The following is an 11,106-nucleotide window of genomic DNA, read 5'->3' as shown; positions in this document are numbered from 1 at the left end:
CAGTTGTGTGGTGAATTACATTCATAAAGTGAGTTCATAATTATCTTTTAATGTTGTTTTAAGGAAGGTAATTTTATATTGTTCATTATGAACAATGTTAATATGTGATGGGTTAAAAATGAATATTACTATGGTGATCTACTTATGTCATGTTGGTTTCATAATATTATGATTTATGATTGTAGAATGAAACATATTATTAGATGATTTGTGTGATACATAAATGATGTATTTATTTATGTGAAATTGTGATTGACAACTTTAATGTTAACATCAAAATTATAAATTTTTTTTTTTTTTTAAAACAGTAACCAAAAAAATGTAAAGGACACAAGACATGCCTTAAAGAATGGTCTTTGCCTATTGACCATTCTTTAAACTGTCAAAAAAAGACTTCAAGGAATGACCATGGCCAATGGGAATTCCCTTTAGTCTTTGAAGGGGCTTTTAACCCCTTCCAATAATTTTCTTTTGTTAAGCATTGTATTTTTACATGTTACAAGAACTATTAGATCAATGTTTGATCAAAATGGTATTGAAGAAATGAAAAACAACCATGCTTTGCTGATGAAATGGTTTTAATTGTATGCTCAAACTTTCCATAATGGTTTTTAAAAAGTAGCTGAAAATGCCGCTTGGGACTTGGAGGGTCCTTGTTATCAAATACTTGACAACCCACCTCTTCCAAGAGAGCTGGCGATCAATCACTGTAATGCAACAAATATCAATCCAATATAATATAAATGTAGGCAAATCTAAAATCCGTTTAGAAATTAATGTCATAAAAATAAAAATATTCAAAATATGTACATACCAACTCACTTGTATCAAGCACATCAAGTTCAATGATTTCAACTTCTCTTCATTATATCAAGCCACAAGCAGTTCTGATAACCACAAATTCTCTAAATTGTTATAGTTAATATTTCATAACTTGATTAATACTTAATCAAGAAATACACTGAAACATGCTTTTGATCTAAATTAATTGTACCACTTCACAAATATATGAAACTTAAAAACACAGAGAAATTTAATAAATAATAAGAAACTAGTCTAAATTACCTTTCAGTGTCTTCCTGAGAAGTTCACCTATGAGAAGATCAAAAGATTTTTATGAGTAAGATAAAAAAATGATTAGCAGTCAAACAAAATAAGTGGCATGACAGAGTAGAGTGAAAATAGAAGAAGTCATTATTAATATCATACGAGCAATTCATATGTAATTCTAAATGAAACAAAAAGCAGGTTTGCTCCATTTCAGATAAGGCCCCATCAAGATGTGATATGCCCAGGAAAGGTTTTATTGGTGTGATAGGCCCGACAAAGGCTTTCACTGCTGGCACCACCCCTGGCATAGCATGCCACGTGTTCACAGCCTTTAAGCCCTCTGTGAATTTGTGATAAACAAGCACTTTCTAGAATTGCTTTGTTGATAGTTGTCACATTTCATCTCAAATGTTTTCTCAGTTCTTGCATCATTCTAGATTGATGGCTAACTTTCCATTCAATTGTTTTTGCTTCAATGGTTTGGTTGAAAACTGCTTTTATTGCTCAAATCATTTTTAAACAAGGAAAGAGAGATGCAGACAGGTCAAACTACAATGTCAAAAGAGGCCCTATATTTGATGTAGATGCATTCCCAAAAGTTTACATTATATTGAAGATCACAAGAATCAAATTTCTTTTATGATATTGAATCCCATTTCGTAGTTTTAACCTCTAGACTAATAAATCTCTTACTGTGCATGCATTTCATCCTTTGCAGACTCTTCAGGTATCTAAGATGTCTCAGTCAATGTTTTTGAGAAACATTTTCAATTCCCCTCTTTTGGGTGAGTTCATAGGATGTAAGTCTATCTGTATGTTTCAACACCCCAAGAATATTGGTGCACATCTAAATAACTCCTTATTAGTCTTCTACCATAAATAAAAAATTACTTAAAACTGAGATACCTTTGTGATCTAGCTTTCGTGGTTTATAAACCAGATCAGCAGTGAAAGGTTGATATGAATTGCTCTATCATATTTACAATGGTGTGATATTAAGGCTAGGGCTCTTGCAATATCTTGTGAATCTTAAGTCTGATTGTAGAATCATGTCAAATCCTTCAACTCATCTTTTAAATGAGTTATAATACACTTCTTGTTCCTAACATAATATCCTTCTGATATGTCACATTCATCCCAGACCAATACATTTTGGCAATCCTTTGCTTCAATTAATCTACACACTCCAAATCAATTTTGTTAACTAAACAGTAACTCGCACATTTAGATGTTCAAAACTTCAAATATATCTACTGCAATATCGTGGGCTTGTGCCAATGAGAGTGTTATCCAGAGAGCCACATTGTGGTTGGTTATCAAATAGAACTCATTGGGCTCCCCATCATTAAATTGAAGGACCAGTTCCACTAAGATGCCTATTTTGTTCTTGCCCCCAAATAGCTTATGGAAATCTTTAACAACATTGACTTCATCTAACATAGAACTATGCAATGCGACCAAATGCAAATAAACCCCAAAATCAAGGGTTTGGTTTTGGAATTTTGCAACACAAACTACAAAAACTGCACTTCAAATAAGCCTAAATACGGATTGAGGCCAAAATTTGGAAGTTGTTTCACTGTTCAACAGCACCCCTCATCACAATTGTAAAGTACTTTCTAACTATTTAGATACGAACACAAGCAACAGGCAGTCCAAGAAAAGCATCGACACGAATAAAATATCTATAAAATAAAATGCATCCAAAATAGTTTTCCTGGAAACCAAATTCCAATACATCGGAGTCTTGTGTCAATGCAAAGAATCTAAATGATTTTGAAGCCCTTACCCACCATGGACTCTGATTTGGAAACCCTTACGCACAAGGCCAAAGGAAGCAAAAGGTAACGAAATCCACTTAGGGACAAAATAATTGAAATATTGTTGTCAAAGTGGTTTGAAAACTAGTGGTTGGCTTTGTTTTTTTTGGATGTGCTAAAACTACATTGGGATCAACACAGATAATTTCCATTTCTATATACCCTGTTACCAACATTAATCTGCAGCCACGGAAAGAAAGCTGATGAAATTTTTACTTAAAAGCAAAGACTAGAATAACAGATGACAAAATCAATAATCTTTCTTCTATTTCTGTTTATTTCTCTTTAGACTCCACGTTGAATTCAAAAGCCTTTGGATTAAAACTGTGTAGAGATCACACTTTGGATGAGGAGAGCAAATGAAAAATTGAATTCAGGTAAAACCCCCAAAGTTGAAAAGATCTCCTAATTGAACGTGAGATGATCTGCATGATTTTTATAGTATGCCACCTGAATAGATAGGCAATAATATTGAACTAATCAGATCCATTATAAATTGAAGACAGATAAAAGAGAAAAAAAACTCCAATCTATAGATTTAGAACTTAAAACTTGGAGATGATAACTACAGACACTGAATCCAGAAAATCAGAAATCTTAAAAATAACCCACAGTAAAACTAGAATAATCTAATTTAAAAACCTACTCTACACCTAAAGGTATCTAATCATAAAAGCCATGAATTACCTAAAAGCAAAGACTGAGATATCTATTCTACAAAGATTTTGATTGGTTACTTGTTTTTTTCTTCCTCCTGTGACTGACTGGACTTTTTCAACATTGGGTAAAGAAGAATCTGTATTGGACAGGACCCGACTTTGTTTGCTTGTCCCAAGTGTTTGTTGGAACAAAGGAGGAGAAGTTGTGCTTAAACAAAGGAAGGATGAGATTAAATTACGATTTTCTTTAAGTGGTACAGGCACAAGATTTTAAGATTTTAAACTTGTTTAAAGTAATTTTAAGACATTTTTTAATTGCCCTTTAGTTAGGGCTGTACAGTTTGTGCCTCCTCATTGGCTTTGAAACTGGATTGATAGATATGTCCATAGATATTCTCTTCCCATTGTTTAATGACTTGTGAAATATAGAGACCGATGGAGAGTTAAAGAGTTAAACCCCCGCTCTAGGGGAGGGATGTGCGCCTCCAATTAATGGAGGTGTGCAAAGTAGAGGGACGAATGGAAGGGATTCATAGAGCATTGGCGGAAATAAAGACATTTTTGTTACGGGTTTAGCAGTATATACTGCGTAATAGATTCAAGGGCAATTCATCTCTACAAATGTGAAAGAAATGTACCCAACATACCATATTTGCATTTGACAACCGGAGGACGAACCGTAAGGCTTATTTCTCCTATTTTGTTACGGGTTTAGCAGTATATACTGCGTAATAGATTCAAGGGCAATTGATCGCTGCAGATGTGACAGAAATGTACCCAACATACCATATTTGCATTTGACAACCATAAGGCTTATTTCTCCTATTTCGTTGGATCTACAAACCTAAAATTATCCTGCACACCGATTTCTTACTTCTACAAACAGACATATTACAAAATGCACAGAGGTTGGATTACATACCAAGAAGAAAAATCTTCACTCCAGCAGCTGCCGCCACTCCCCTATTCTACCTGCCTCTCCCTGCGTCTTCCTCTGTTACCCGATAAAAATCCAAAAAGAAATAGACAAATACAGATGATAAACAACAAATAAAATGACCAAAACTTCAACAGAAAAACACACAAAAACTAAACAAATAGACCAAACAGACCAGTGTGCACACTTAACAACAAATCAAACCAAAAATATGCGAAGAGAAAAATAATCTCAAACAACAAATAAAACTCAAAAATGCAAAGAAATAAACTCAAACAAGAATGAAGCAATGAATCTGTATTTTCTGTTTGAGCAGAATTACTTATAGTGCCCAAAATCTCCTCCGCTCCTTCAACTTTTTCGGCTTTTCCACAACGGTCGAAATTTGCAATGCGTTTGGAATTTTGAAAATCGTTTGAAATTTGACTTTTTGTGAGTATTAAAAATGATTCATTTGATAGGAAATATGAACTTGTTTTTTTTTTTTTTATTGATTCAAAGGTATTTTAATATATTAAATAAAAGATTATTTAAAATTTTAAAAAATATTTTAAAAATTAATACATAAAAGTATAGTAGAAATTTATTTATTATTATTTAATAAAATATATAATTTCAAAAAGTTTAAGTTATTATTATTATTATATAACACTATTTTATTTTAATTAGTTATAAAATATATTTATGTTAAGATAATACATACAAATATTTAGAATTTAATAATTATTTATACATTCAAATTATTATTTCTAATGATAAAACTTGTGTAGTTATCATTCTTCATGTAAAATATTTGAATTCAAATCTATAAGATTGTTATATTTTTTGGGAAGGTAGTTTGTCATGAGGTTCATTTCTATGTCATTACCCAATTTTTAATATTTCAAATTTAAAAGTGTGTAATTAAATAAAGTGAAATCTTTATAGCATGCTTCAATTTTTTGAAGGAACAAAGAATCAAATTTAATTTATCTACATGAAGGCCATGTGCATTATTTTGTGTGTCTTCTTTAAAATTATTTGTTACCATTAACCTAAACAAACAAATGATTGACAAAGGATAACATATTGCTTATTAAGTCAATAATCTTCTAGCAATGTTCATAAACACCACCTTGACCACATTCAAGTATTGGCAAAGATGAAATAGCTCTATTGAATAAATTTTTTATCAAGCCTCTAAGACACATAGTACATTTTAGTTTCATGCATCAAATCAAGATTAAATCTAGGGAGTGTAAAATTGAATTCCATAAAAAGTAGAACATGACACATCAAACTAGTGAAAATCAATTTATTCAAGTTATTGTAAATAAATTTGGCATGACAAATTAGCGATATTCCATCATTGGTCTACACTTAAGTATCTTACCCTCTTGGTAATTGTCTCATTTACTTATGTTCATTTACTAGCCTAATTATGTTTTAATCTAGACTATTTTTAGTAAACGGGTTATGTTCATTCCATTTGCATTGATATTTTATGTTTAAAGACAATTTATTCCTTTTATTTTTTGCCAACCCAACATTTTTTCATATTTAATCTACCTAGTTTGACCTTATAAGTCTACCTCAAGTTCTCTTAGGATTATCCTTGTGGTGACCATAAACTCTTCTTTGCATAGTGGATCAATCATTTCCCTACATGATTCATAAGGAGTCTTCCCAATCCTTCCTTCACTAGGATTAAAAGATAAGGTATTTCCTCAACAAAGACCCCTTTGAGCACCAAATTGTGATGAGGCTCACCATCAATTAACACATCTCATCACCGAAATACCCTAAAGACAATATATCAATGGGAGAAAGAAAATGCATGTTGCGGTAAGGAAATTGCAAAAGTGAGATAAACAAGATGAGGAAATCTAGAGTCAATCAAGAGAGTTGAAAAAATATAAACAAAAGAAATGGAGTAGAAATAAAGAGTAGGAGAGGATTCAGAGGGATCAAGAATTTTCTTGAAAAGAGTTGGAAGTGGCAGTAAGGTCTTTACGAATATAAATATGCTTAATAAATTCATTTAGCCTCTAACAGGGAAATAGTGTATTGTTTTTACATATGGTGTACATCAATATCCCTTAATATTCTACCACTTATGAACTATTGAGGTCCAACCCCTTCAATATAAGTTGCACTTCATTTTATTACTACTTAAAATCCACCAGCAGGGAACAAGAGCATGGTTGGGATAACATGCTCAAGCTTCCAAACAAGAACAATATCTACCACATCATCTTAACAATCTTTTGGCATATTTATTTTAGTAGTTTTTGGAAGGGCCAATCATAGAAGTATCATTTAAGCATACAAAGTTGTCTTTTTTATGTGTATGTTAGAATTACATATATTCTATTTGTAATAATTATTTACAATTCTTTATCATAATTTTTGTTTTGGAATTGATTATTAAGATGTAATTTGATTTAGTCATCCAATGAGGATGTAATTTGTCATGTGTATCTATTTTATGAAACACACTAGTCAAGATTACCCTGAATTATTATGTGGCATGAGTTAAGTATGTGATCACTATTTTGTGTAGCAATCTAATAGATTGCGAACTATAACTCCCACATCTTGATCACTTTTAAGGAGTATCATTTGGTCAATATCTTCTAGCTAGCCAAATCAACTATGCACCCCTTCCCAGTTATTTCTTGCATATAAAGCCAAATTTCAAATCATTTGACCATTGAATTAGATGATCCTTACACATGAAATATGAGGGATAATTAAAACTAATTAACTTATTATATCCTAGAGGGATTTAGATTGCAAATAGAGTACGCAAGAATAAAATTTCTACAATAACTATTAAGTGGGTTGTTTTTTTGTATTCCATATGATTGCACGAAAAGTAGACACAACAATATTGAGGCACAAAATAGTGATACAAATAGTGTTATAATTAGCTTATTGGTGTAATAGCACCTAAGATCCAATAAGATTTCATTGGTAAATATGACGTGTTAGGTCAAGATAATGTGTAATAAGCTCATTATGATCATTTTATGATGTAATAAAGATACTTGAGGCTTGTTGATGTAATAGTTGGGATCATATGGTCAACATATGTAGTTAAGGCACAAAGTTGCCCAAATATGCAATTTAAGTTATTAGTATGGGTCAAATTGGTTGGATGTATGAGACCATTTCATATTTTTGAGTAATACTTGATGTAAGGATTCCAAATGTAACCATTTTTGGTTGATAGGATAGTTGGAAAGATAAGATGTCAAAAAGTTGCAAATTTGCAAGAAATGTTGTCAACCAACTTTTGAAGTTGTTGACAACTTTTGGCCTTACGAGCAATTTTCGTTTAGCATTTGGTTAGCATTAGTGTGTAAGGATGAGATGTATTTAAAAACTCATGTGAAAACCAAAAAGGTGGTGTGGAAGTTTCTAATCAACGTAATCAAGGTTTGGTGAAATAAGAAACAGAAAAAAAACCTATAGTTTAAGAGGAAATCTAAATAGTGGAAGTATCTGATCAATCTAATCAAGGTTTGGAAATATAAGAAACACAATATTTCCTATAGTTTATGAGGAAATATAAATATATTTTTATCTAGAAATCTCATTATTTGTCATTTGTGGATTTGAATAGGCCTTTAAGTGATATAAAAGGGTGTTAAAATTAATTTGAATTTATTCTAAAGCCAATTTCCATCCATTCTTGTCACTTTTGTTGTTTGACCATAATTTTATCATAATTGATAGTTTTACAAGGGTTTGAGAGTCATTATGTGGACCCAACATCCTACTTTATATAGTCAATTTTTCTTGTAGAGTGGATGTGGAACATTGTATTATAGATTATTCTAACACTCAAAATGTAGGGATGTTTGTGAAGATACAAAGTTGATACCCTAGGGCAAATGATCAATTGTGAAAGGAAAACATTCAAGGTGTCATATACTGATCTGACCTAGATAGTTGAACAAGAGGGGTTTTTATGATTGAATATATTTAGGAAGGTTGAGTATATTATGTTAGATCCTTTGGTTGGGTCTAAAAGTGATCTAAGGGGTGAGATTGAAAAGGCCCTACTCTGAAGCATTAAAACTGAGGTTTTAGTGATTAATCTTGAAGAAGGCCATGTCACCACTTAAAAACATAAAAGTATGAGGTTTGGAAAGATTTAAAAAAAAGACTATATGTGGGTGTGAAGTTTGGGAGTCAAGTATTTTAGACAATTTATTTATATAAGTCACTTAATTAGACCTAATTCAAGGGTGGTATGACATTGGTTATGATAGATGGTCTAAAGTAACTAAACATGGTTTTGGGATATATTATATAACTTAAAAAAATGGTATCCATAAGTATGAATAATTTGGGAGGTTTTTTATAATAATTCTAAGTTAACTCAAAAATAGGTAATCAAGATAGTAGGATTAAGGTTTAATCAAAGTAATTTGGATCTTGAGGTTAGAACCCTATAAAATGAGACTATATATTTTTGTGCAAGGTAAATATTGGAATGAGTTGAGACTATTTAAATGTTGGGAAGCTTATTGGATTTGGGAACCCTAGTGTGCATTATGTGAAGCTTAGGGAAGGTGAAAGGTAAGTGAAATATAGACTTTGAAAACCCAGTTGGTAAATAATTATTGGAATTTTATTATGACTTATTCAAGACCAAGTACATGTGCATCATAGTGGTACTATACCTATAAGTAGGTCCTTGAGGGAACATTGTGTGGTAACTGTATCAGAAGAGTTAAAGGTTCTTGGTAGGTTGTGAAAGTGCCTCCAGAGAATCAAATGGCCAATGAAATGCATTAATTGAGAGAATCCTTAGAAGCCAGAGATAGAGAGTTAAGGAAAAGAAGAGAATAAGATGTTTCTAGAGAGAGCTAAGATATGTGACAAGAGAAAGTTCATTAATACAAGAAAGGTTTGAAGCTTTGGAAATAAATCCTAGGAGGGATGAACAATTCGAATAAGGAGAAGAAGTTGGAGAAGATGATAGGGAAAATTGAATTCCTCATACGAGGGATGAAGAAGAAGAATATCCTAAAGAGAAAAGGATGGTGATGTTGTTTCAGAAAGTTTAGATTGAGAAAGTAGAATAACCATAAATTTTCCTAGCTATTATGGGAATATGGGTAATGAAAAAGTGTTAGGGTAGATAGATTTTCTACAAAATTACTTTGAATATGATGAGATGAATGAGGAAAAGGCAATTTTTTCTAAGACTAAGTTGATAGGAGAAATACTAACATGGTGGAATGTTGAGTAGGTAGAAAGAGTGGCTAAGGAAGGAACCAATATTGTATCTTGGAGTATGGTGGTGATTATGGTAAAGAATCAAATTGTCCCATATGATTATGCAATTTAGTCTAGAATATTAAAAGATCAAACTTGAAACAATAATAACTTAATGTGATGACATACACATAGGGGTAAGTGCACCAAGTTGTGGTGCCAAAAAGATGACACCCATTTTTTTTTTTAAACTTTCAATAGTGCGTACGCACTATAGCACACATGAGCTATGGCTTGGGTATCCCAAGCCATAGTGTGTATGCACTATAGCATATACACACTTTTTAAAACCCCAAATTATTATAAATGGACTACAAACCCACAACCCATTCATTTTTCCTCATTTTCCAAATTCCTCTCCTCACAGCGCATATGTGAATTGAGCAAATTGAAGATTTTTGCCACCCGCCTCATCAATATGCCTCCTCATCATCAAAGTTTGAGATCACGATCATGCCGTATGTTATCTAACCTTCTTTTTGCATTGCTTTATATGTTTTTTGTATTATTTTGTAGGTTTTTTTGAAATTTTCTTTAAATTTTATTTATTTATTTAGATTGTAATTGATTTCTTATTAGGAAATGTGAATAATGAACTGGAAAATCCCCAACAAGATCCAAAGCAAAACCCTCAACAAGATGAGAATCAAAACCCTCCACAACAAGAACAAGAAATTATGCGACCTGCACCGATTCGAAGACCTCCACTTGACACATAAGAAAACATAATAAATGAAATAGAAAGAGGCAAAAATGAATTAGAAGCACTCATTGGTAGGTTAAAAGCTTGTGTAAAAACCAATCCAATGAGATCTCAATTGGCATCCTCGCTTAAGTCCATTATGACCCAGGTAGCTTCTGTTAGTGGTCAGTTAGATATTTGGTGGGTTAAGAGGAATGAATAAAAAGATATTATGCAAAAAAATTATCATATCAAGATGTAAAAAAAAAAGATATACCAAAAGGTAGTATTTGTGCATTATTTAGAAAGCCTGGTGAACAAAATACTGTTAGAGAGACAACTAAATTTTTCTCCATCCATTGGTGCATATATGATGGTGTTAGAACTAATTTTTGAGATAGATGTTGGATGGTTTTGATGCCCTTCCCTACAATAATCATGAGGTCCCAATGTATTTCTTAAGGAAATTATATTGTGAGTTTGTCCTTGGGAACATCCCCAATTATTTTGATATATTAGAATCTCAAGGTAGAGGTGGGGGGTCATAATTTGAGAGGTTAGGGGCATGTTGTGACCCTAATGTAGTTAGGGCACCTGTGATCAAGCCACAGGGTGAGCATGTGACTATTCCTTCAGTTGTGAAGGAACATGTAGAGGCCAGTACTGTAGGGACTATTAATGTTTTGG

The 11,106-nt window shown here is 32.2% G+C and overlaps 1 long non-coding RNA gene across 1 annotated transcript; it reads right to left on the bottom strand.

Annotated features, from left to right (window-relative positions):
- Window positions 1–279: 279 nt before the first annotated feature.
- LOC149538202 (uncharacterized) lies at window positions 280–4,741 on the bottom strand. Its single transcript, XR_016356513.1, has 4 exons — window positions 4,452–4,741; window positions 1,066–1,092; window positions 815–887; window positions 280–707 (listed from the first exon to the last, which is right to left on the bottom strand). It is a non-coding gene; the product is annotated as an uncharacterized LOC149538202 (long non-coding RNA).
- Window positions 4,742–11,106: the final 6,365 nt, after the last annotated feature.

The sequence above is a fragment of the Cupressus sempervirens genome, chromosome 9 (genome assembly GCF_028749045.1).
Source record: "Cupressus sempervirens isolate cs-2001-9-10 chromosome 9, ASM2874904v1, whole genome shotgun sequence".
NCBI classification, from domain to species: Eukaryota; Viridiplantae; Streptophyta; class Pinopsida; order Cupressales; family Cupressaceae; genus Cupressus; species Cupressus sempervirens.
Note: the sequence above shows the minus strand (reverse complement) of the source record. Positions and strands in the feature narration are given on the sequence as shown.